Below are 27930 nucleotides of genomic sequence, written 5' to 3' on the forward strand. Positions count from 1 at the left end.
TGCAACCCACACACAGAATAAAAGGAAGACTAAGGAAGACTAAAAACAAAACCAGCATATTTTCAACTGTACATCCCAGTATTTTCAGCTCAGATCTCTTTATAATCGTGTAGTTTGTCAATGCAGTAAACCCAGTGAATCTTACTTCCAAATATTTGCCTAATCTGTTATCCTCTGCATCCTCCTAACCAATTATTTTACCAGTACTTTCCCTCTTACTTCATGATTGTCTCGATCACTTCATCCAAAGCCTTTTAAAAATTCAAATATACTCTATCGACTGGGTATCCACATGCACCTATTCGAAGAACCCCCAAAGTTTTTACAAGAGCACATACATTTATCCAGGTGTTCACTAATATTATCTTCTACTACAGTCTCCAGCAAATCAGCTGGAAGAGATGTCAGCCTTACAGATACACTTGAGCTATTTTTAATTTGGACTGCTTTTAAACACTGATCCCATTTCTAACACCTTCCAGTCTTCAAGTACCAAGGCAGTTTTCAGTGAGGAAGTACATACACGACTCTTTTTTTATGGGTGAGCCCAGTTCTGCCTAAAAATGCACATCCATCCTGTATCTGTACCATAACTTCACTTAAAATTATCTCAGTCTCAGCCTATGAGCCTCCCCATGGGCACAGGGGATGATCTGAGTGTCTTCCACATTGCACAAAGATGCCAATCATTCATACAGCCTCCTTTTTATACCTGTTTTTTATAGCTGGCCATAAACTAACCATAAACACACAGCAGGTGGATGTGGGTGTTTGCTTCTTTTTGGCTTATGTGGTTCCTGGAAAGAGGTTGTAGCACAAGGCTTTAATCCCTCTGATTAGCTGGTCTTGAAAACTTTTTCTACTTGCCACATAGATAAAATATTTAATCAGCCAGAGTTTAATATAGATTCAATTTCCTTTGGAAACAGCTCTAGCTTTTGGTAGGGTGTTTCTCTGTTTCCCTTAATCTCCTTTTTCTCTGTCCTTTAGTGATGTCAACTTCCTGTTACCTTTTCCTAAGGTTTGACAGATGCTCCTGGAACTTTGTCCAGTATGATACCCTCAGGAGAGTCCATTATTTCGGGTAGATCATCCAGATGAATTTTCTAAGATGTTTCTTGAGAATGCCACCTAAATTTCTTTTGAACACAATCAAACTGCCAAGGTTTTTCCTTAACTCTTAGTACAGCCTGTACTCAACTTAAAATTCTATGGCTACGACAATCTTGACCAAAATAACGAAATAGAATGAGAGTACAGATAGCTGAAATATGTTGGAGCTTTTTTTAAAATATCTTCAACTATTTTGGTATCTGTGCAAGTTCTAATTCCTACACCTTTTTACCCTTCATTAACTTCATTTAAAGAAGACACAGTGTAAAAGAAGTAAAAATCAATTTTTTTTTCTAAGGTAGAAAAAAAGAAAGAATTTGCTAGGATAGAATGATACTTTTGAAAGTCATTGAGTACTTTAGAGTACTCTATGCATTGCCTGAAGAAAGTGGAGCAGAACGTTCAATTCCCAATTTCTCTTATTTTCCAAATGCCAGTGAAGGTTCAGTGGCATTCAGAGATATTTATGTTATTTAGGAGCAACTTGATAATTGTGGTTGTTTCCCTTATCACACATGTAAACATGCTATGGCTCTTTTTTTATATAATATGCCATAACTCAGATGTGGCCCCACCTTCTCACAATCTGAAATACGATGCAAAAATACCTTTTTCCCTTTTGCTCTCTACCTCAGGAAATGGTCAATCCCAATGAATTTTCAGAACTGGATGGAGCTTGACTCCAGAAGACAGCACTGGCACTTCTTTCAGATTCAGTAGGACAAAAACAAGCTCATTTTCTTTAATATTCAGGGCATTTAATCCTGAATTGCAGTAGAAATTCTATCAAAGGACTTCTGACAATCACATTAATACTAAATAAGTTCCACATGTTTAGGTGATTACAATAAACACCAAAGATACCATCACAGATTAAGCCACTATTTTAAAGTATTATTTACTAATCAAACATGAACAAAAGCTACAGTTAGTGCCTTGGCTCCCTGAAGCAGCAGTAACATATTACCCAAAAAAAAATCCAGGGACGAGGGAGCTCTGGTCTGAGGTCAGACAAGTCCGACACAGGAAAAGAGAACATCTTTAAGGATACCAGTCAGAGAAGGCCAAAGTATTTTTCAACAAGTGTTTTTCAAACAATTCCAAGCTGTAGGTTTGAAAGTAGCTATAAATGTCAGCAGCTCCAAAGAACCTGAGGCTGGCCTTAAATCACTGGAACAACCACAGCCATAAACTCCCCCTTGAGGAATCAGTCACACTCCCAGAAGACTTACAGATACTGGAATGATCATTCAGGGATGATGTCTGACCAACCTTTATATCCCCAGCAGCTCAGCACACATATTCCTAAAGCAGCAATTCAAACAGCACAAGTGGTGAAATCCAGCTCCATATTTTCATAAACTAGAGCCAGAATAATTTGTGATGTGCAACAATGGGAAGTTCTTGCTGGGATTTTTATCTAAAGGCTTTACCCAGATAAGAACTTGGAAAACAAATATAGTTTTTAACAAGCAACATATCTCTATCTGAATTTGTCTCAGGGACAAATTTCCCTTCCTTAATCTGCTACTCCAGCAAGTCACTGATTTACCAAAATATGAGTATTGGTCTAATACCGATACTCAACTGTGACGGACAAAAGACTCTCTAACAATTTAAAGTTAGAAAGGGTATGTTTATTCAGCGCTGGGCAGCAGCGTGGGGTAGCCCCCTAATACACACTGCGAAATTACAGGTGGTCACAGAGTCTATTTATTGACAAAAGGTTTAAATAAATACATATTCATAATACCAGCCCCTCCCATCCCTACTTCCTATGGTAATTAGCTTGAATGGCTATTAAGCAGCGTGGTTGGCTTCTTGAATTAAGTCTGGGGTCGTTTTTGTGGGGATGGGTCTTAGAAGGAGGAAGTAAGGCGAGTCTTCCTCGCCCTGACCTTTTCTATAAATGACAATACAAATGGTTTTTGGGGCAACTCCAGTTTTGCAAAGAATGAGTTCCTGGTTGCAATTGTTTGTGTTCTTTGGACCTAACTACTAGTTTCATCCTTTCCCATTGCAAGCACAGCTAAGCAAACATAAATTGACAGGCAATCAATTATTTAAGTTTCAGGTAACTATCTTAAGTTCAATTTCTTTTAACTAAAATCCTAATTTCTTTAAGATCAGTGCTTCATCACAGCACCCACTGCAGTTCTGCTTCACCAAACTAGGCAGTAACCTTACACACTCCAGTAAATCCAGTACTTTGCTTGGAATACCAAGTCCTCTTTAGACTGGTTGTACTTGTTCTAAAAACCAAATCATTTTTTTCTACTTTCTCCCCACATCTGCATTTTTATGTTGAAAATGGCCAACCTAAAAGTGCTAAGAAGTCCTGCCAAATATGAAAAATCTTCGAATATACTTTGACATGGAATAAAAATACAATCATAAAGATCCAGTCTGAAGTCTTTAAATTGACATAATTCCTCTGGTATCAGTGGATTTACACCAGCTTTCATCAACTTAGGATATAGCTCAGTCTTGATGATATCATAGGCCAGACATTTGAAGTTTCAGGGACCACCAGCACACTGTGAACATACAAGTAAAGACAATGACATCATCTGGAAGCACAAGGCTGTGGAGATGATTCATTCAGCATAATCATTTGCATTCCTGAACCAAGTTTAATGTAGCAGGAAAAATGAGGGATGGCAGGAACTATGCTGGAGTATGAAGTGAGAAAAATAAACAGAGCACTAGTGCTCTGGCATAAACAGTCCTGTGTGCTGTGTTCCAGAAGCCATTCCCAGTTCCATTTCCAGCTTAATAGACCTAGGAGTGTGTAGTGAAAAGCAAAACAATTTGCACCAGAGCATGCTAGTGTGCCTAGGGAATTTCCTCTCCTAAAGCCAGTCTGCAAAAGCACTTCAGCCAATACACACCATCTCCTTCCTGCCCTGTTTTTCCCAGTGCCAGCTCTGCATTCCTAAGAGCTGGAGCACCAGGTATGCGTGGGGCAGAGGATAACCTAGTTCAGCTGCATAAACCAGCCTCCCCTGGGCAAGCCCAGCAGTTGGATCTTTTACAGTACAATTTAACTCCAATTGTTTGGGAACAGCTCGTTTGCATGTAGCAACACTTCCAGATTTCCCCAACAGTCAGGGAACAAAGGATCACCTGGGTTTAGGGTTTCTGCTAGGGCTGGGTCAGGGACAGATATTCTGGCAGAGCTGAGATGCCACAGGGGAACACAAGGAGGAACAGAGAAGAGGCAAAAAGCTCTGGAAATCCTGCAGTGTCAGCACTGTAAGAGATGCTGACTTCAAAAAGCTCTTTATAAGCTTCCAGCAGCCCTGAAACATTTCGCAATGTCTTATAACTACCAAAAAGTCTGGGATAAAAAAATCAAATGCTAGACTGGCAGATGATGGAAAAACTAAAAATAAAATGAGCGGAAGAAATCAGGGATAACACCAGTGTCTTCTTGCCTCTAAACTCTGATGATACTTGCTATATAAAAAGCTCACAGATGATCTTAAGCAGTTGTCTGTGGCTATATTGCAAAATCTATGAGTAGATTCACAATTCACACTCTTGAAAAGGGAAAGACTTCTTGCTCAGCCCAGATGCAGAGAGCATTTTTTTTTTCAGTCAGATGCACAGACACACTGAGTGTATCCACACCATCTTCACTCCAAACTTTGTTCTAAAAATTCTTCCTGAGAGAGCAGCAAGAACTTGTGCAAGTTCCCATTTTCAGGACAATGGTTTTGTACAGCCTTCCTGTATAACAGGACACAGTGCTATGATACTGCTGAGAAACTGATTGTCCCCTTTCCATTCAAAAGGATCTCAAAGCCAGCAGAAGAGCTGGATTCCCAATTGCTCCAGATACTGCCTGCAGGAAAAAAGTCAGGGTGAGGCCATCCCAGGCTGGGGACAGGGCAGAACAGGGCTGTACCTAGCTGTCAGCTCAGGGAGAGAGGACCCAAGGAAGGACAGTAACTCAGTGCCTCCCTTTGAAGGACCACAGCAATATATTCCTCATGCTCACAGGAGGGCATGGAGTATTGCATAATACTCTTTACAGCACAGTCTGTGCACTGTCCACAGTTTTTTGCTTTATTTTTACATTTATGCTGACTACAGTGCTATAGGCTTTCACATGCTTTCAACTTCCATATGCGTACAAGTTCCACTGAAAATAGCCTGCTTGTCATCCTCCTGAATTCTATTTCCTTTGGGAAAACTCCTGCAAGATTCAAGTAGCCACCTTCTGAATTACTCTGCTGAATTGGGGAAAAAAGCCCTCAACTTTTTTCTGCAACATTCTGACACTTGAGAGCATGTTATATTTTTGGATATAATTAGTAGCCCATTCCCTCCACACAAAAATCTCATTAAAAAACTTCATTGCCATGTTTGAAAAACAATGATGATAAAGAAAAAAATTCTAGGATCACAATATTCAAATCCACATTTTAAAAAGTTATGTTACCAGTTCAGCATTTCTAAATATGCAGCAATATTTTAAATAAAGCTCCCAATTAGCTTAAAAATCTATTTGTAATAAAGAGCTCCCTGTTTACATTTCTTTGATATTATCCCTTAGCATTCACAGCTAAGCCATAACTTTGCAAGAAACCCAGTATGTAAGAATAGTTCATTACAACCATAATGAAAGAAGTTACTTCCTCATTTTCCTTTCTCAAATCCTCTTATTTCAGTGCCATAAAAATTTTAAGCATCTACACTGCTCTTTGCACGTTTGTTGAAAGATTAGTGGAGTGCACATTAGCTAAAAAATACATGAAAGCTGAAGAGAGAATTTGGCTAAGGGTTTTTCACCTAGGAGAATTCTCCATGTCACCTGCATATCAGGAATTGGCTATGGAAGTAAGTATCTCCAATCAATTTTTCCACTTTCATCTATTCTCAAAGTTCCTTGAAACTGTTATAATTCTTTAATTGCTACTAAAACAAGATGCAGAGATTCACGTCCTACTTTTTATTCATTCTGGGGCAGCTGAGCCATATTGTTCTCTGCCCTGTTGAATTGTACATCCTGACAGCTTGGCTTGCCCCATCCTGCTTTGTCTTTCAGCAGTACCATTTGGTTCTCTTTCAGCACAGCAGCTTTTGGCAGGTTTCTGTTTCCTCTTCCAGCAAACCAGCTATTGTGGAAAAAGGATGAAACCAAGATGAAGAATTCCAATGGGTAGGCTTTAACCTACCAAATTGCTCCTCATACCTTGAAAACCTTTTCAAGATATGTCCTTTCACCATTTACTCTTTCAAATCAGGAACTGGAAAAGCTTCATTGCCAGAAGCAAAGCCCCCCCACAGGGAAAAAAAAAAGGTGATAGAAAGTAGAAATTGAGTATTAAGGTGGCATATTTATCATTTAATTAACTAATTCTGTAGAAGTTCTTGCCTGTAGTATATTCCAGACCTGATGGCAGAAAACTGCCATGAAAAACTGATAAAACAAGCTTCCTCATAAAGAGAGTGGCTGAACTTAATAGGAAAGCAGTCTGTGCCACTTCCTATGATACCCAAATAAACCAGCCAGAACTAATTTCAGTTATTTAACTTTTCACCAAAAACTTCATCCCAGAGAGGGCTCTTATCATGTTCTCCAATAAAAAAAAAAACTTGTTGACCTGGGATCTGACTGACACACTTATTTTTGTGTTCATACTTGGACCTTTTTTTATTTACTTCTGGACTTTCATGGTTATCACCATGGTTATCCACTGTTCTCACCATTGCAGACCATTTAGAAAAAGTAATATTTGCAATTAAAAAAATACTAACCTGAGAAGAACCTCTAAACTGCTTTTGAAAATACAAAAACTGTAAATTTTATTTTTCAATTAATAAATTATTCTTCTGAGTAATGTACCTCAGAACTCAAAACACCTTTAAAAGTGAATTTTACTGTAGTAATACTGTGGCTGGGGCAAATAACACCCACATCTGTGATGATCAGTGTATAAACAGGGAATGTTAATGAGCAAACAGTCCTGATAACCCTTGAACTGCTGAAGCCAGATGGAAGCCCTGTGCTGACTCTGACAGAGCACACACAGCCAGATACATCCTCCCAAGTATGTTGTATCTTCAATGAGACCGAGTGAAAAAACAGTGCATAAACTCCAGATCTCATCAGCTCAACTGGAGATCCAAAAAAGTGCTAATGAGAGTAAGGGAAAACAGCCAGAAGCAGTCATTAAAATGCAAGTAGAAATAAACAGCTCGGAGATGGTGAAACATGCAAAATGCCAATGTAGTCTAGAAACAGATGCCATCAAAGAAAAGTGACTTCTTTCAAATAAGAAGGTCTGATCCCATTCTGACAGAACCCCAATAGAAAGTCCTGTTGACTTTAGCCTACAGAGGAACACATAGCACAAATCAAATAAGATAAGAATTTTATGGAAGGGAAGCTGTTATTTGATGACAGATGACCTACAATCCAGCTGCATCATTATCTTAGCAAGAAACTCACTGGAATTAAGTTATCTAAATCTAACAAAGATTAATTCAGTACTGCCCTGATGTAGATCCCGGATGCGTTTCTGAGATGATATATATCACCTCAGCCTGAGGGATTGCCTTTATCCTTGTAAATTCAAGGGATGACAGATGGGTCTATTAGGCACCAGCAGTGCACCCTGAACCTGTTTTGACAAGTAATCTGCCTGCAAGCAAGGAATAATCCCTTTTCTAATGCCAGGATCTTAGATTGAATGTGCTGCTTAGACAACAAAATCATTGATAACAAAGACGTCTGCTTTGTTTCTGCAAGTGCAAACACTGACCACATCCAAATCCCTGTGCTGTGTCTGAAGTGCTAAGACTGCACCCCCTGTAGAAAGATGGTGATCACTGGATATGGTTACACACCCGATTTGGGACTAGGGAAGAGTGTGTGGCACGGGAAAAATGGCTGGAATTTGCTGCTCGGGCAATGCTGCTGATGTCACGTCTGACTCCAGCGGAGTCACTCCAGGACTTTCCTCAGTTAGGTCTTAATTACCCCACCAGCAGCATTTTGAAACATGAAGTGTCAGGGGAAGGAGTAAAGGAAAGGAAGAGGGAGTTTTTTCAAGCCTTTTGGAGTCAACAACACTCCATCAGCCTCAGCTAAACCCTGTGCAAGAAACGAACCACAATCCCTCAAGAATGACCACTCAAAAAACTTCCTTGGCCTTTAAATGCTGAGGCCTGTAAATAAATAATGAAAGGACATGTGTGGAGATATCTTATCGTGCAGGAAGAAACTGGAATGATGAAAACAATTTCCCCACAGTTCAGGGAAAACACTGCAGCTGCAGTTGTGGATAAAAACAAAGCCTCATCAGCATAGCCTAAAAGTCTGCTTGTACAACACAAGTGCAGGTAGCCAAAGATCAGGTATAAGAGTGTCTGACCATTTTTTTATTCTCCAAGGCAATGTTTTGCCTAGAAATGGCCCAGCCTTTTGCCTTTTCATAGTTAACGCTTGTCTTGAGCTGTTTAACTTCCTTCACTCTGAAACAAAAAAGAAAATGGCACTGTGCAAAATCATCTTTACCTTGGAGTACTTTGAGAAGGTTAGGAAATGAGGTGGCTGCATGGACTTAAATCAGTCAGCAAATGCTAACTATTCACTCTGTTTATCATGCCTTCGTTGCAAAGCTGGGATTGCAAGATAATAAGACAAGTAAAAGGTAGAGACAAAAACAATGCAAAGGCTATATAGGTTGTCCAGGAACAGGCTAAGATTAAAGTCATGCTTTGAGAGGTGCAGCCTAAAAACAGAGGGAGAAAATTCCCAATAAAACATTTAAAGATAATTATGTGGAAAGAAATATTTAAAGCTAGTGATGTGCAAACCACAAGGGAGTCACAGATTGAGTTCATTTTATGAGAGGGTGAGAAAGACAAAGATGACCTAAAGTGGCACAGTCAGCCATTTTATGTAGAAGTATATAAATCTTTAATAATTCAAGAACCAATAGATATTATAATATGCATTACTATAAATATATTATTATAATAATATAAATATAATATAACAGCAAAATTATATTGTATTATATAATTTAATTACTATTATAATTATATAAATATAATATTACCATGATTATTATAAATAATATAATATTATTCATAAATATAACCTTTCAAAAATCTCTCCATTGCCTTCCCCAGGCTATGATGCCTGCCCAAAGGAACATTGTTTTCATGCTTTGCTAACATCTGTTAACAAAATCTTTTCTCTCTCTTCTTAGTGAACATTAATCTAGACCCCAGAGATCACCACTGTCCCTGCCAGCCACCTGCTGACCCAGCATGGCACAGTCAGCTCCATCATCCACCTGCCTCCTATTTCCAGGATCCCAGGGCCACTCAGCTGAGAGTTTCATTAAGAAAAAGATAAACCTTGCACCATGTCTGGCAGAGCCAATCCCTGATGGCTCTGAAGATGGACATGCTGCTGGCCAAGGCTGGGCCAATTAGAGATGATGGTAACGCCTCTGTGATAACAGATTTTAAATGAAAATCAAAACAAAGATAGTGGGGCAGTTTTAACTCCAGATAGAGCAGAGGAGGAGGTGAGAACATGTGAGGGAAACAACATGGGGACACCAAGGTCAGTGCAGAGGAGGGGCAGGAGGTGCTTCAGGGGCCAGAGCCAAGATTCCTCTGCAGAATCCACCCACAGCCCATGGGGATCCATGGGGATGCAGAGATCCACCCACAGCCCCTGGGATCCATGGGGATGTAGAGATCCACCCACAGCCCATGGGGATCCATGGGGATGCAGAGATCCATCCACAGCCCCTGGGGATGCAGAGATCCACCCACAGCCCATGGGGATCCATGGGGATGCAGAGATCCACCCACAGCCCATGGGGATCCATGGGGATGCAGAGATCCACCCACAGCCCATGGGGATCCATGGGAATGCAGAGATCCACCCACAGCCCATGGGGATCCATGGGGATGCAGAGATCCACCCACAGCCCATGGGGATCCATGGGGATGCAGAGATCCACCCACAGCCCATGGGATCCATGGGGATGCAGAGATCCACCCACAGCCTGTGGAGGAGGTGCCCACACTGGAGTGGGTGGATGCCTGGAGGAGGCTGTGATCCAGTGGGAGACCCAGCAGAGAGAGGGGCTCTGCTTCCAGGCTGGAGCAGCCTGTCCTTGGAGTTGTGCACCCCATGGGAAGAGACACCCACCCTGCAGCAGTTTTGGGAGGATGCTGCTGGAGAAGTTCACAGAGAACTGTCTCCTGTGGGAAGGGACTCCACAGTCTCACAGGGGAAGGACTCCTCTCCCTGAGCAGTGCAAGAAAATCTCGGTGATGAACTGACCAAAACCCCCACACCCTGTCCCCTGTGCTGTCACTGGGAAGGAGGGAGGGGCTGAGGGAAGAAAAGGCATTTTAAGGGCTTATTTTATTTCTCATTATCCTCCTCAGATTTCGTTAGTAATAAACTCACTTTGTATCTCTAAGCAAAGCCTGTTTTTCTCCCGGTCCTTATCTCAACTCATGAACCGTTCCTTAAATTTTTCTCTACTCTGCCCAGCTGTGGCAGGGCAGGGTGAGGGAATAGCTTTTGTGAGTGCCTGGTGTTTTGTAACCACGACACAAGTACCTATTCTGGACAGCATTTCTCCATATATCCTTCCCTCTTAATCTCTATTGCCTTTCCTCCTCACTTCGCAACAGTCACATGAATTCTCAGAAGTCACCACAAGACCATTTTCCAAGACTTCCTTTTTTATTTTTTGACATCCTCCACAGCAGAGTAATGCACAGGTGGCTTTTACCACAAAACTAATGCACAGAAACATGCACAGTGTTTGCATGGAGTGATTTTGCTGCCCGGCTGGAAGCAAGACCCCAGTGAACAACAAGGACCTACCTTATTCCATGTGAAGCCAAGAGCATTTCTTCCTTTGCTTCCAGGAAGCAATGCCTGACAGGAATAAAACCTACTGTTGTAACTGAGTCCAAACTCAGTGAGGAAATCTTTAATCATCTTTGGGACTTCAAACCACAGCTTACACTCTCAGATCTCTTGAGCACTCATTTATTGAGCTTCTTTCATTTAATTTGTACCGAGACAAAGAAATGAGTGCAGAACAGCATGTAAAGGCCAAGCAGTTCTAAGGCTTTTCACCTTCATCATTGAAATGTCACATAAAATATTTCTTTCCTGGAGGTAGATCTACACCAGAAGCAAGGCAGACACACCATCTCTTTCTTTGTGACTCTGCTAAATGTGCCAGACCTTTTTCTCTGACCTGGGACTGGGGGAAGAAAGGACTGCTTGTAACAGAGGAGAAAATAAACAAGGACCTTGAGCCCTGTTTCAGTCCTGGAGTACACTGAATCATGTGTTTCTCCCAGCTTATCAGGGCAATAAAATATTACATGTCCTTTTTTTTGTGAATGAGAGAACATTTTTGGTTATCTGGAGAGAAAGCTCTTGATATTGAAAACAGCTTTTTCTGACCCATTTTTAGCTGGCATGGTTGTTGTGTAATTCAGGGATCAATTTCCCCATTTTGCTGATTTTAAAAAAGCTTTACTGTAAGCTCTCCCCCTCATTCCATGCCAGGGAACTCTTAGAACAATCATACAAGCTTTTGCAGTGCTGAGGCAAACAGGCTGACCTTACTGAAAAACTTATCCTCTCTGTGAGGCATTCAAAATTATGGACTATAATGTTCTCTCCAGATATCACAGTTTGGCCTAATTCATCTTCACTCACCGAACAACTTCTATCATTCTCTGAAAAACCTGAAATTCCCTGCACCTGTGGGGTTTTTTCCCACAAATCATGGCTGATTTCTCACTTTTAAGTGTACTTCAGGGGTGATTCTTTTTAAAATCCAGCAGTTGTGACATTAAGAGACACTGATGCTGGCAGATGTGACAGACTCACAGCGCCACAAGAACAACCCTCCCAGGTTTGATGGGTGACTGCAAGGACATGAAGAAAGGATGTCTCTCTTAAAGGGGTTACAATTCACAGTGGGAAGCTAAACAGAAGCAGTTGGAAGGATTTTCAGAATTGCTAGAGGCTCTGACTCACATTCATTGTAAGATGATTTAAAATATAATGTAATGTGTTCTCCCAAGTGTTTGTTCTCACCTCCTGCGAGGGGTTACTAACTCCAAGGAAAATCAGGAAAATGAAACTTGTGAAGGCTGGCTCCAATCAAAGCTCTGCAACTTTGCTAAAGCCACACTTGGAGATTAATTGAGCTATGGAACATGCACCAAACTTCACAAACTCCATCTGAAATCAGTAGCAAGCAGCTAGGAATGACACACTTAAATCCATGTACAGCATTGGGTAAATAAATACACATATAAGTCATAAGGCCCTAGTGTGTCTATAAAAAGGGGCCAGAAATTCAAAGTTTACCTGAAGAATAATCATTCTAAGAGATTTCACCAACTGAAAAAATAGTGCTAGTGCAAACTAGTGCAAAAATACATTTTCTTAGAAAATGATTAATCGACCCTAAAATGATTATCTTTTAATCAGAATTTTTTTAAACATCCAAAGTTAAAGTTGTAAAACTTTACTCATTAGCTCAATTTTAAATTGTTAGAATGGTAAATAACCCGAAAAAGTATTTTCTTATTTCAGAGCAGAACTGAAATAACCAGCTGGTGGAGATTAGGGTCTCCTAATGTCCTGCAGGGAGGATATAAATTCCTGTTTCACTTCTGCTGGAACAGGGTGAAAGAGTAGGTAGGCACTGCTGCCGCACATGAGCCCTCTGTCTGTCCAGCTCAGCTACCAACCCTTGGGCTTCACATATTTGCTCTGTCTGAGCCTACAATTGCCAGGTGCTACTTTCAGTTCTCAGTGCTCCGCTAAAAGATTTGTACTTTTTCCCTCACATTGTGACCAGGTAAAACTGTTATCACTAGAAGTGAAGCTGTGAAGCTGCACCCATGCTGCACATTTACATCCAAGCAAAGGTAAAGGAGCTTTTCCTCATACTCAAACTACTCCAAGTGTCCCCTGTCAAAAGCAAAATGAAGCATTAGGAAATTAAAAATGGAATAATAAGAGTCCATTTTTTTATAGCATGCTGCTGCTGCTACACACATTACTGGCTGATTCCTAGAGAAAGGAATGCTGGTGTTTTGGTGGCCAAAAGCACATTGCTGGTTTACAGGTAGTCATCATAAAGTCAGGTTGCAAACTACAAGGCAGCCTACTCTGCTATCCACCATAAAAATAATCACACTCTAAAGAAATCATGTGAATTTAAAGGCATAGGCATTGGAAAATATATAGCAATTGAGAGTGAGAGGCTTTTGGAAACACTAAGGTTTCTTTCAGTGTTAATCACTGTCACAAGGGCTGTCTTAGTCATGAACTACAGAATGACTAAATTGAATTAAGACAAGAAATTACCGTTTTAGCTAATAACCGGTAGCTTCTGGTTCCTAATAAGCTGAGTTTTCCTACAAAACAAACCCAAATTCAGCTTTTAATTACATAATTGCAAATCCAGAGTAACTGATCTGGGAGACAGAACACTGCAATGAGAATAAAAGGCTATTAAGAGATTGATTCAGAGTTTTCTGCTTGCTGACCTTAAGTGATGGGAATTAGGCAATATTTTTCATGGGGCCTTCCATTCCAAATGTTGAGATGCATATATAGTTAGCAAAGATGCTTTCTGAAGTGCAATACAGTAGGTGCAAACATTGTTCACCAGGGAAAGTAGCTTCTCCTGTCTTTGAGAGACTGGAAAGGATTGGTTTTGGAGGAGGGCTAAGACAGTTCAAACTACTTCTTTTAATACATTTGGCCAAAAGCACAATTAATGCTGGAGTATAGGTTTTTTTGTAACAAAATTTTTCCCAAGATCTAGGAAAAGATACTTATTTCTCTGAAAAATACTCAGGAATTATTGACCTGTGTTTTTATGAAGTACAGGCTTGTTTATGTAATAGGTTTCTGTAATAATTTGTATTTGGCTGTGTTTGACTGTGGACAGCTGGAAAGTTGACACAAGTACAAATAATTTAAATGTTAAAGGAAATGGGGAATCTGTCTCTAATTAAGGGTTATGCTATGAAGTGGGCTTATGAATTGCTAATTTAAATAACCAGCCCTAGTTCTGCGCTACCTCTGTCACAAATGAAGGATATAGTAAAAAATACCAGCACCTCACATGTGACCTAAATCTGGTCCTCCAGAAGTGCTGCACACACCTCAGTCTTGTGGAAAGGCAAAGGCAGCTCCCAACACTAACACTCACTGGTTCAAACCAAAGCCTATCTTTTATAGGGCACTCTGCCCAATTCAGATGTCATTAAGTTCTGCTGCAGAAGCACAAAGGCACAAACATAAGCTTTGGCATTTGAGAGAAAGAGAGCAATTGCAGGAACTGTAGCTGTTCAGATGGTGAGAATTAGTGTTGCTCCCTTGGCCTCCCTAGAATTATATGGATATAATGCACCAGCTGAGGATGTTATCTATTATCTGTAACTCCAGCTGTGCATGCATGGCTAATCCAGACAGATCTCTAAGTCAAGGTTTATATGACATGAAGCATGCTGCTTGACATAATATAATTTATCAAGAAGAGACTCATAGATAATTTCTGCATCAACTCACAACTCAGCGCTAAGTGAATATGAGTGAGCAAATAAACCAGGATCAGAGTTATTAGGAGGGCTACTAAATGATCCAAAGCCCACTGAGTGGTCCATGAGCACATCAAATAGTCATTGAAATTATTTAAGTGTTGAAATGACCCGTGCTGTGCAATTTGAAAGCAGTTTCTTACGAGCACCGAACACTCCATATTCAAGCTGTTCTCATTCAAAGTCCACAGCTGCTACAAGATGAGATAGTTGATGAATTCCTACCTTATAAACAATTTACTCTTAAAATTCTTTATTCAGCCACCCTTTTTTTCCCCCCTCTCCTTAACTTGCCCTAGAATTCAGGGCAAATTTACAGCAAATATTTTAAAAAGAATTCTCATCTCTTGTGAGCAAGTGTACAGAGGGAGGGAAAAAATCTAGGTTTGAACCAATTTTTCTCACCAAATGAAACGACATGCACGGAAAACCAGTGACAACATATGCCTGGCTCTATTAGTGAGCCACCCTTCTGAAAGCTGTCCCTTTGTCATGTCCTAGGATGTTCTCTTTCTTGAGGCTGCTGCTGTCAGAGCTGCCTGAACAGTTTGCATTCACTGATCACATTCTATGCATGCAACCCCTGTGTCACTTTGCATGGCAAACTGCACTAAAAGAAATGGCGAAGTACCTTATGAGTAATTCACAGACAAGTCCTACAGCCAAGGGGCTGCAGAAGGATGTTCATGGCTGGTCTGTGTGCAGTAGAGGGAACATGTGCCTTCTTAAGGGCACACATTACCCCCATATCAGTCCCATGCATTATCCTAGCCAACTATCCAGCAGCACTGACATAGTTTGGCTTCCCTCCACGCATATCTGGTGTTACATCTTCAGTGAGAGAAGGGGAAAACACAGTACAAGAAAGAGGAGAAGCAGATCTAGGGTTTAAATCTTTGTTGTCTGCCAATACCCTCATTCCCCATCCCTAAGCTCTTCCTGCACCTTGTCTATGCCTGCCTGTCCACCCCATTCCTTCCTGGTTTCAGCAGCAGCAAATTTCACTCTGTTGGGTGGGGAAGGAGTCACTTGGCTACTCAGACTTTGCTGATGGACCAGCTATCCCCCATCTCCTCCACTGGAAGTGAGACTGGAAAGAAGGTTTCCAAAGCTGGATTCAGCCCCCATGCACACCCTCAGTTAGACAATGTTACTTTACACTGAAAGCCAGAATAAACGGTTGAATAAAGCATAAACCAGAAAATGGAAATTAGAATACCTAATATTAGGAACTTCATCGTGTTTACAAAAGCAAAACCAGTCTCACTTCAGTTCAAAGCAGATGTTATGTTATTTGAGTTCTGATAAAGGTCTTCAGATACTCCACACCTACTCTAAAAACCAATCCCCTTCTTTGCCAGTAACATTACAGCCAATTTCTCAAACAAATGTCTAAAGCAAAAGATCTTTCCTGACACCTGAGAGTTATCACACAACATAGACCTTGCTTCTCAGTTTCTACCCTGACCACTGGAATGTTGCTGCCACTATGAGCACTGAGTGTCCTCCAGGGAATGAGAAGCCCCTATGAATAGTGCAAGACAAGTAAAATTAATATGGAAAATTCTGATTCAGGACTTCAGCTCTCATACCTCTGTTAACTAAATATTTCCAGCAGAGCCTCAGTAGAGCCACCTGAAGAAAATAAAACACAATTTGGAAGCTTGTCAAGCATGAATTCCCTTCATGTGAAGAAGGTATCAGTCCCGTAAAAGGCAGTTCACTCTATAGGACAAAATTTTCCTTTGCAACTGCTCAGCACACACAGGGGATAAAAAATTCATTGATATCCAACACCCACTTTATTCCAAGTAAATAATTTAAAATAATTAATCACCACCACTATTAATTTATGATTTTTTTTCAATTGGGATTCCAGGACAGTTGCTAATGGTGGTTATTTAAGGATTCATGTCACAGAGACGTATTTTCATGCAAGGTTGCAAAGGGCAAAATGAGAAGAAGGGCAAACAGTACTGCGGAACTCAGCTGACCCAGCAACGTCTGGGAACACTGCCAAAAATAAAAGGAGGATGTTGAAGGTCCTTCTCTGAAGTGGCTCCTCAGTGATTGTGGAAAACTAACAGAAAGAGACACATCCCTGATGGACATCATTGGCTCCAAGCTAAGTAGGATGCCTTAAGGCCCTGCCAGTCCATGCCAGAGGAAAATTTCTTGGACAGTAAGTTTGTCACCTGACGTGCACTTCTGCATCTGAAGAAGAAGCATCAGAGATGAGAGCCGAACACTGCAATAACCTGACAGTGTGTGAACAGCAATTAGCAACTCTGTGGACAGAAACAGATTTTCTGGCAGGTCTCATTAATGTCTTTATGCAGATTTAATACTCATGAAATAAGCGGTGTGAGTGGCCAAGAACATTAAGTCTTCTTCACAGAAGATACATCAGCAAACACCTGTGATCAAAGTCTGGGCAAAGAACCAGGGATATGTTTGTCTGGGCTTCACTGACTCACTGCTGAACTGTGATGGCTCCCTTGTGTTTCTGTTATCCTGTCTGAAAATGAGGGACAGGGGTTTTTGTCCACCTTCCTAAATGCATATCTACACAAGTCTGTAAACAGCAGCTTGACTTAAAACTTACCAAAAAATGCACCTTCTAAAGTGGAAGGGAGATAAAATATTTTAAATCACTCTCCACAAACCGTTTTGTTCCTGCTCTCCGCTACAGAACCAGCAGTCAGGAGCTGTTCCCAAAGGCAAACTCAAATCTCACTGCTTGCTGTCAAACATGTCTTCATCCCAAAAGCCACACAGTTTTTCTGAAGATTCCTTCCTGCCTGACACAGAAGGATGAGATCAGTCGTCATTCCCTGGGAAGCTGACTGGGACAAGATTGAAATGGACTACAGCCAGGAGACAACCTGTGAAGGAACTGTATTTCTGAACTGCTTCTCATTTTCCTTAGTGGTATCCAGGCCCCTTCTTGCCAATACGAGCACCTGGATTTATTGCTGTTCTACCTCCACACACTTGTTGGCCCATGCCATGCGTTGGATCCCACAGGTTGATGACCTCATAACAGAACACAACTAGGACTCCTGGGATGTCCATATGTTTGGCACATCCAACTGGGCCACTCCAAAGTAAACCAACCTTACCTAATCCTTTTGGGGTTGATGGGAAGAGCCTGAGCAGATGAGAAGCTGCCCATCTCCTGGAATGAACCATTTAGAGAAAAATGAGCCTTGCTGGCTAACACAGCTGTGCTTTACATCCATGAAAGCACTTGGATTTATACATGCAGCATGATCATATTCTGGTCAGCACAGAAGCTCCACCTTTGACTCAGATTTACAAGACTTTCCCCTGGCTATTCATCCTTCCTATCTTCCACAAATAACAGGAAGGTACAACAAACCTGGCGCTGATGCCAGGACTTCGCCATATTTCACTGGCAACCTCTGATATATATCTGAATAATCTGAGTAATTCCACGATTTTAAGCCGCACCTGATTATAAGGCGCACTTTCGGTTCAACTCTTATTGTTTTCTTCCCATTGCTACTGCTCAACAAGCCCACTGTTAGGATACACGTCTGGCTACTTCTTGGATTACCTTATTCCCCAAACATTAGTTTGGCATAGCCATAATGGAAAGTAGGACAGATTGGACAGAAATATCTGCAAAGCAACTCTTTATCAGATCAACTGCAAGTTTAATTAATCTAATGAATCTAAGAATCACACCCTTTTACCTCGTAGGGTGTAAGTAGATCTTTTCAGTTTCTGAGCTGACTTTCATAAAACGAAAATATAACTAAGTATTATTTCATCATTTTATCTGATTACTCTATTTTGTCTTTTATTATTTTTGAAAGTCTTTACTATTGTCATTGGGAATGAGTAGTGCCATGAGTATGTCTACAGACCAGATTTCAAGTTTTTTCTAAAAATCTCTAAAGGAATACATAGGCCGTCAGGACTAGGTGGCCTTGCTTGAGCAGAGGCTGATCTCCAGGGGTCCCTCACAATTTATGCCGTTCCATGATTTTGTGAATTCTCCTCAAGCTTAGCTTTAAAAAATATTTCAACCCAAACCTGCCAAGGTGGCAGCTGCTTCCATTGTGCATTTGCAGCACTGCCAAGACTTGGGTAAGTCATCTCAGCATCACAAATCTCCAGAGAGCAAGAAGAATTTTACAAATTACATGCTTAGATGTGGGGATTTAAAAGTCTACCTACAGTGTTTAGCAGTCTCTGCCTGGAATGGGGTTGGAAAAGGTAACATTAAATTACTCCCTCCTAGCTGGATAGTAAATATAACCATCTGGTGTAAGTCTACACTTCTGATTTACAGTACTTCATTACTGGATAGTACAAGAGAGCAGAGACTAAAATTGGTAAGAGATCAGAGGAAGGAAATCTTGATTGAAGTTTTAAAAGAGCCACAATCTATTAAACCACAGGATGAACTTCTGCCATGGAAACAGTGACAGGCTCAGCTCTCTATTCTACACTGAACCTCATATCAGTGTTAATCAATGTCAACCTGCTGCGTGAAACAGGTAGAGCATTGAAAAATTCAGCTACGAGTTTCTGAGTACAAATTCACGACTGCAACTAATTAGAAATGCTGCTCTGGGCATAAACCCAGGCAGAAACACTCTTGTTTGCAAGTAAGGTCTGCCAATAGTAGCAGAAGCAATAATTATCACACAAGAATCAACACCCTCCCACAATATAACTGAATAAATTAATTAGAAATGTAATAATACATGTACTTTTAAAGAATCATAGAATGGTTTGGTTGGAAGGGACCTTAAAGATCACTTGTTTCCAACCCCACCGCAATGGCAGGGACACATTCCACTAGACCAGGTTGTCATTTTACACGTTTGCTATCCTTGTAGAAAAAGCAAAAAAGGTAGGAAAGTCACAGTGGAACATTCTAGTCTGAAAAATTAATTTCTTTTTCCTTCTAAATACAAAGAATCCATACCCACCCCAGACAAGCCAGTTATAGGGACTGGCACAAATGAAGTTAAAAACAATAATAAGATTTCCTGTACATAAATTTCACAAAGTAGCTAAAATTTCTTATTTTAAGACACTTGAGAAATTTCTTGTATATTGTTTCAAAACACATATGAAATAGACCCTTAATTTTACTGTGGAATTCGAATTAAAGAATCAGAACCTTAAGGGTCTGGTTTTAGCACCTGTCCTGCCTTAGTGAGAAGTGCACAAGTGATCCAAATGCATAGACAGCTGCCAAAACCAGCAGTGCCAAATCTAACAGCTGTATGGTCACATACTCAAGGGAGAGTGTTAAAATTACTCTGTTGGAGATCTTTTATAGTCCCACTTTACAGCTCCATCTTTTACTATCTGTTAATACGGTTCAACATTACAAGCTGTCTACACACTCTGATCTAGCTTTGTATTCTAATTTTTCTAAATTTTAATTTATGGAAACCTGAGCTTATTTTATGATTATTGCCCAGACAGTCAGGTTTTAATTAACACAAGTAAATGCACTGAAAACTTTCAGTCTCAAAAGGGATGACAAAAAACTGACAGGAGGTAAAATTCAAATCAACACAACATCCCTTGATACGTCCTGTGTACTGGTGTAATTCATGAGAAGTCTTTGTGGTTCCTCATAGTCAGAAAACAAAACCAGAAATTGAAATAACTGTCTTCCTTGTTTACAAATAATCACAACAGTCTCTCACATCCCATCCTAAAATGCAGGCATCTCTGCTGTGTGTTTTCTGCATTTATATTTGGGAGAATTGGAGCACATCAGGAGCATCACAGATAGTAGGACTTCTTTCTTCACTAAACTGTCTCCCCTGACATCACCATCCACCTCTTGAGGTCCTCTTGCCCTCTTGCAGAGGAATTCCTGCTATTAAACTCTCTGGTGGAAGATGCAGATGAACTGATGCCCCTTTAGGCCATACATTACAGGTTTATTTGAATCCCTGTACACCACAAAATCCCATCTGAAACCCAAGGAAACCATTAGAGGAACACCCTGCAATCACAACTCACTGTCTTGGCTGCTCACAGACCATCTTCAGAAATTCAACTAAGTCAGAAGAGAAAAACAACAATTTTGGGAAAAAACCTCCAAAATTTATATTTTTCTCCCTGTTGTATCATTTTGAGATGCTGGCTTTTATAAATATTCTACCCATTTTGCATTTACACAGCTACCTTATTGTTCATTCTGTCAGCCTGCATACAAGTGAAACAGATGCATCTATACAATAAAATCAGAACTCCAGAGACCTCTTAATGAACAGTAATGAGCCTGTAGGCAGAGCTGCTCAACACTTTCTTCTCCCACTTGCCCGCCTCCAAGTTTAAAAACACATTCTAGAATGGTCAGAACTAAGCTGTTCACAAGGATTCTTACAGAACATAAATCAGGATCAGCAACTCACAACTTTCTGAGACAGACTTGGAAATCTGTCTTTCATATCTTGCACACCTTGGCTTTGAAAATAGATTTTAATCCCTGACAATACTTCTCCCTCAATAATGATGCCATTTAACTTCTTTGTTACCTCCCAGGAAGCACCTTCTGAGTATGGAGATATTTCTTCAATGTTTAACCATTTCCACTCTCTTTCTGTAGACTGAACTAAGTCAGAATAATTGATTTCTTCTGCCCTTAATTTCTTCCACCCCCTACCCTGACAGAATCATGGAATCATTAAGGTTTGAAAAGACCTCTCAGATAATCAAGTCCAGCCATCAATGACCACCATTTTCACCATTAAACCATGTCCTCAAGTTTACCGTTTACCATTTTCACACTTTTTTGAACACTTTCAGGGATGGTAACTGCCCATGGCAATCTGCTCCAATGTTTTAAAACCCTTTCAGTGAAAAAAAAAAATCTTTCCTAGTATCTAACCTAAGCTTCTCCTAAGGCACTACTTTGCTTCTTTTGCCATCTCCTAAGAACATTTGGAAAAAAGTCCCAAAAATTCTTCCTTGGTGGTTCTGATACTGTATTGGCTGTTTATTTATCAACTCCTGAAAAAACATTTCTCAAGATCCATCCACCTTCTGGTTTACCTAAAAATCTTTTATGTTTGTGAAGCACTACAGTGTTCTACAGAGGAAGATTATTTCCCTAAAGGGATTATGCCCCTGAAGGATTCCACTCAAGCGTTTCTCTCTCCATTTATCCTTTCCTTCAGTATCTATTCCAAGTGCTACTGATTCAACCTTTTCAGGTGGTTATCTCATTCTCAGCAATCCCCAGCTGTTTAATGAGAAAACCCTAATTAATCCCCCTGCCTCTGACGTGTGCTTTAACCTAAAGCTTTTGGCCTGCTATCCATAAGGATCATTTCTGCACTCTGTGTCCATCTCCTGAATTTCAAAGTTTTATTTCAAGTTTATAGGATCACATGGCTGCAGATGCTACAAACTGTGAAAGTTACTTAGGGGCAGGAACAAAAGAAAAAGTGGAAATGTCACAATCTGGCAGGCTACAGAGAAGTAGCTGTTTTCTCTGTGGTCATTATCTGCCATCATTCAGATTGCAGAATGCCTTGAATCTTCATTTGAAAGAAAAAAAGCAAAAAAAAAAGAAAGAAAAAAGAGTATATACACATTTCTTTTCCAATCAGTATCTGAAACTATCCAAGAGATGCAATACTGGTAAAAAAACAATTAAAAATCGAGGTTAACATTAAAGACTGTAAAGAAAGACCGGCTACCTAAACACAGATTAATTAAACTTAATTAAATACACTTAATTAAATATACTTAATTAAATATAAGGCACTTAATTAACTATTCCACATATTGGTAGTAGGATTTAGAAGTTCTCCTATCAAGTCCTACTGGAGGAATATGAAGACGAAAAAACCTCACCTTAGTTAAAATCATTGTTTCCTCAAGGACATATACAGCTTTCCCATTTCACAGACCTAATAATGGAAAATCAGACAGCTGGCTGTCTCCCTGTTTGGTAGTACTGGCAGAGTCTTGGATACAGTGGTCTGAAGAAGACACCAGGAGGTGGGAGAGGGGGGAGGAATGAAAGGGAACAGTCTTCCTGCCATAGCTTGCCAAGGAAGTGAAAACGTGTGAGGCAATGTGCTAATGAATATCCCCACAGATGAACAAGCACTGGTGATTTCAGTAAGGCAAAGATTTTGCAATTAAAATGTCATTCACAATGGAGATAATGATGATTATCATCAAAATCCCAGACAAGAAACTTACAGATGGGTGTGTAAAGTAATGCATCCTATTCCTCTCCAATCCGACAATAAACACACAATAGAATTGAAATTCGAGGGTATTTCAATCAGAGATCCAAATGGATTATTTTAATCCTGGTATCTTCTATCTCTACTTTATGACAACTACGATTAAAACATTTATTTTTAATAAAAAGCATCAAACCACGATTTCATGAGATCTCATTTATAATTTTCCCATTTCATCCCCACATCAATTTGCCCTTTAAATTACTGTAAGATGGAGATTCCTGCAGGTTCTCTGGGAAGTTCTTCCTAACATCTAATAATTGCTTTGCTGATGAGGTATCATCCCTAAGCATATCCTCAGAAAACTCTTACTGTTCTCAGTCCTTCCTTCTCCCTTCTTTCCTCCTACCATATTAAATAACTTTTCCTCCAAGTTCACATTTCCCTAACCCAAAATTTTACCCTATTGTTTTTCACCTCAGCAACAGCACCTGACCATTCTTTTTGGAGCCAGTGGTGCATTTTGAGACACCTCTAAACCCAACAGTCCTGTCCTTGAGGCTGAGAGCTCCTAGATCTCCTCCTTCCTGCTCACTGCTGTATCTTGTGCTTAAGAGAACGTGGATAAGAGAGTAAAAGCCACTTATTTAAATGGGGTCAAAGCATGGCTATAATAACAACAAACTGTATCAATCACAGCAGGACTTCTTTTCCAACTCCATGTATTTCTGTTCATCGGGTAAGAAAACGCAAAAGCAAACCAGAAATTCTGGAATTTTTCTTTCCTGGCTCTGTCTTTGGCCTGGTGGTTGCACTGGGCCAGTCCCCCCCATCCCCACAGTTTTGCTTACTTCTCTGTTCAAACAAGGACAAAAGCAGATGTTCCACACAAAGAGAAAGTAAGGCATCATTTATAAATGTAAAACTTTTTAAAGAAACTTTGTATTAGAGGAAGGAAAAAAAATATTACCAATAAATGGGGCTTCAAGCAACCTCCATATACAGAAGAGTTTATCAGAGGCTTGCCTCTTAAGAAGTACTTCCCAGAAACTTTATCCCTTTGTTGTTGGCACAGATGTTCAGAGACTCTTGTAGAAGAACATAAGATGTGAATTAAAAGAATTATTCTTATCACTTTATACTTCTTATCAATGAAATAATCTGAGATATATTTAGATACTCAGAATGAAAATAGAACCTCTACATTAAGTATTTAAAATCTGGTGACTAGTTGACTTTGCAGGGAAAGATCTTCCCATCATTTGACTTGTACAGAAAGGACAAGAATTGTTTTCTTTCAAGAACGTATTTTATTGGTAGTTTCTACTTTTCTTTTTCTGATCTTTCACAATTACCAAATAATAATGCAACTACCTAAGAACAGAATATGTAGTTTTTACATGGAGACACACTGAAGATGAATTCTCAACATTTTCAGGCGTGTAAGCAACAGGCGTAATATTGTACATTTGTTTAATGAAAGATGAAGGAAGCTTTTATCAAATTAAATTATTGCTTCAATTCCATCTTTTTATTCCTAATAGTCCAAGTCAGCTGGATTCAGAAATGTCTTCAGGACTGAATCCGGGAAAGATTATTAGTTGCCTCTAAAATGTAGGGGACACTGGAAATAAAATCTAAGCCCACTCAAAATTCATGGGAACCTAATAAACAGCAGTGATATTTAACTGGCATTTCCAAGCTGAGAGGCAGAATCATTGCATTTGTTAATCTTTAGTCTCATTCCTTCATCATGATTTAGTGCAAGACACTGGATGCAGCAAAAACTTGTCAAATATCACAGAAATCAAAAAGGTGAATTAATTTACTGACAGGAAAATATTTCCATTCAGTGACAAAATTCATACTTCCACACAGGCCATAAACACACAGCTCATGGATAAAATACTCACCAAAAAACATCAGCTGGACTAAAACTCCCTCAATGTTGGGAAACATCTATTTGGAGTATTACATCTATGTTATTGATGATAAAAGTGTGCATAGGTTAGGCAGCTAAGCAGACATGGCACTAGAAAGGAATACAGCATCTGTTTGCAGATTTAATTAGAAGTTTAGACAAATTATTGCTGCCTAAACTATAAGTCTATATAAACTAATGTCTATATGGCATTTGCAGGAGTTATTGAGGATGATAAGAAATTCATAAAATTTGCTTCTCTGAAATAGCCCAAATGCAGCGACTTCAGAAAGAGATAATAATCCACATCCACAAACTCTCTGTATTTCTTAGTTAAAAATCTTCTACTCTTGGTCAAAAATCATCACTGCCTCTTAAGCATTTTTATGTTCACTGACTCATCCCTCTCCATAGCTGTAGACAAGAGTTCAGAATATGAATACAACCTCTGTAAGTGAGATAACCTTGTTGATTTTTCCCAGAGTCTTAAGAATGGCTCTTTCCTGTGAGGGACTTAGAGCAGCTACTCTTGGAAAGAAAATAAGACCCAGAACAAATATAAAATAATCTTCTGCCTACCAAGTGGTTCCCTGAAGATGAAGCCAAGCTGAGTAGAATGGAAGGGGAATGAACTGGAAACATCAAAGATGTGGGACTGCAGTCCCACAACAATACTCAGGGTGGGAAAGGTCACCTTGTCCCCAGGAGCAGCTTTACACAAAATTTCAATCCCAGCTTCAACCTTAACACAGGCTTTGACAGAAAAGTTAAGTTTTGAATGAAAAGTGGTAAAAGGAGTTTCACACAGATTCACAGACATCTGCGAAAAATTTTAGACATGAAAAGAAACTGGGACAGTCAACACACATCCTCTTAGACTGGAAAATTTCTGCCACAGAACATCTATTGTCAGTTGTCCTCTATTATAGTAACTGAAGTTAGGGTAGGACATTCCCAAAACCCAAATGAGTGGGACATTCAAAGGATAGGACATTCAAACCTAAATGAGAATGGAACAAAATATTTCTCAAGTGACAGCTGTACTACCTGCACAGTCACATCTCCTGCTGAAAACAGAGTAGGAACTTGATCTAAGTTTTGCAAAAAGCAATGTTTAGAAGTTATTTTTAAAGTCACAGTACTCCTAGATTAAAATTGTGACTCTTCCATGCTAAGGTGGCTAAGTCAATAGGGAAATGGTGGTATCTCTGCAATAGCTACTGCCAATGATTTGATTTTCTAAAGGCACTGATTCTGGTTTTACAACCACACAGAAAATTGCTTTCACATCCCTGAAAACATTGCCCTACTCAACATGTGTCACCACAAATTATCTGGTAAGGGCAAATCTTTTAGAAACCATGAATGGTGTTGCAGAACCATTTCACTAAACCTGCCATAAGACACTTGAGAGATAATTGAGATGTCAAGTCTCATCAATATCAACATACTTCAAATAAGGACAAGAGGAGAAGAATGACATTGAATAATTCCATTATGTGATGCTAGCTAACTCACAGCTTAGAAACAGATACATCAGTCACAAATCTGAATGTGTTTGAATTTCATGAAAGTCTGGATGTATAAGCAGCCTTAATTCCTGCAAAAGCTTCTTTCCATATGAGTGATTACAGAGTTGAAGTATTTTTTTTCTATTTTAGCTTCCAAGATATAACCTTTTTCCCCCCTATCTAACTTACCACACAGGAGATAAAATAATGATTTTGGGCAGCACACAGGAAACATCAGTCAATTATTTTAAAAAATTTAAAAATTAAAACATTTCTTCCTGACCAGGTAGAGGAAGCAAAGCCTCAAAGGAGGCTTCTTCCAATTTTCAGTGCTATGAATTTATTCCCTGTGTCATTCTCAGTTTCTGGTTGTGTATTTCCCCCTAATCAATACACATGCACATACATTGCACTATAGTCTCTCATCCAAGGTCTTGCATCACAGTTACTGTTCACTCACTTTGAAAGCTGACATTAATCACAATCCTGCATCCTTCCTCTCTTTTTTCCCATTTCCCACCCTTCCTCCACTCCTCCTTGTGATATCCACCCCTCACAAAGTAGCACATTGCTCTCTCCATCCGCTTCTTCAACCATCTCCTCACTCCATCCTTCCTCTCTTGCTGGAGAGCTCCATGCTCTCTCCAGTGTGGGTCCGGAGTCTCCTCAAAGCATCACTAAAACTTTTTTCCTTTTTTGTTCAAAAATAGTAAGTACAGTCAGCTTTCTACTCCAGACCTTGATGGAGGTGAGGGTGCAAAATAAATATACCTGAGTTAAATAACCCTGTGTCTTAAAAACTGTCAAACCCTCTGTAAGATTGTGTTTCACACTGCTCCTCTTCATTTCATCCCAAATGCCATGGCCAAACTGATCCTTCATGATGGGATGTTGTGGCCGTTTCATTCCACTTCCTAAATCAATTTGCCATCTACATACCACAGGAATTTCAGATTCCTCCCTTCAGATCTGCTGCCCTAACTCCCTGGTTTTGCCTGGCACCTGGTGCCATCCCGTGCCAATTCTGCTTGGTTTGCTTTGATCTCACCCCACAAGTATTTCTGTGCCTTCTCCTACTCAGCACTCTCTGCCAGCAATCAGCTCTTGTACCTCATTATTACTGCATTTCCCTCTTGCTCACCCTCTCTGTTCTACTCTCTCAAAGACTGTCATCTCTTCCGCACACAAAACTAGAGAACCCTTCAATTCCTGAAAGAGAGGAAAAATGTTACATTTAAATGCCATCAAACATCCATTTCCAAGCCAGTGCCTTTCTTTTTAAAACACCTGGCTTTAATTTCCCGGCTTTGCTTCCTTTCACAATCCTTCACCTCACAGTACCCACATTATATATTTCTTTAGGCCTAATAATTTCCTGCTCATCCCCTTGGTTCACATCTTCTCTCTTGTGCTTTTCAGTGAACAGGGCAGGTTACTACCAGATTTTGTTCTGCCTGTGAACAACCTACCTCAGTTCAGATGACAAAAAAAAACCCATGGCAATTAAAATTCAGGAAGACAAAATCAGAGATAGCACTGACAT

General features: G+C 39.9%; 1 protein-coding gene across 1 annotated transcript in view; it reads right to left on the minus strand.

Moving 5' to 3' along the window:
• The window catches only part of LOC116995409 (alpha-N-acetylneuraminide alpha-2,8-sialyltransferase-like), a 99935-nt gene that overhangs the window by 8351 nt on the left and 63654 nt on the right, over window positions 1-27930 (minus strand). The window lies entirely within an intron of this gene.

This window comes from Catharus ustulatus, chromosome 4 (genome assembly GCF_009819885.2).
Source record: "Catharus ustulatus isolate bCatUst1 chromosome 4, bCatUst1.pri.v2, whole genome shotgun sequence".
Taxonomy (NCBI): Eukaryota; Metazoa; Chordata; class Aves; order Passeriformes; family Turdidae; genus Catharus; species Catharus ustulatus.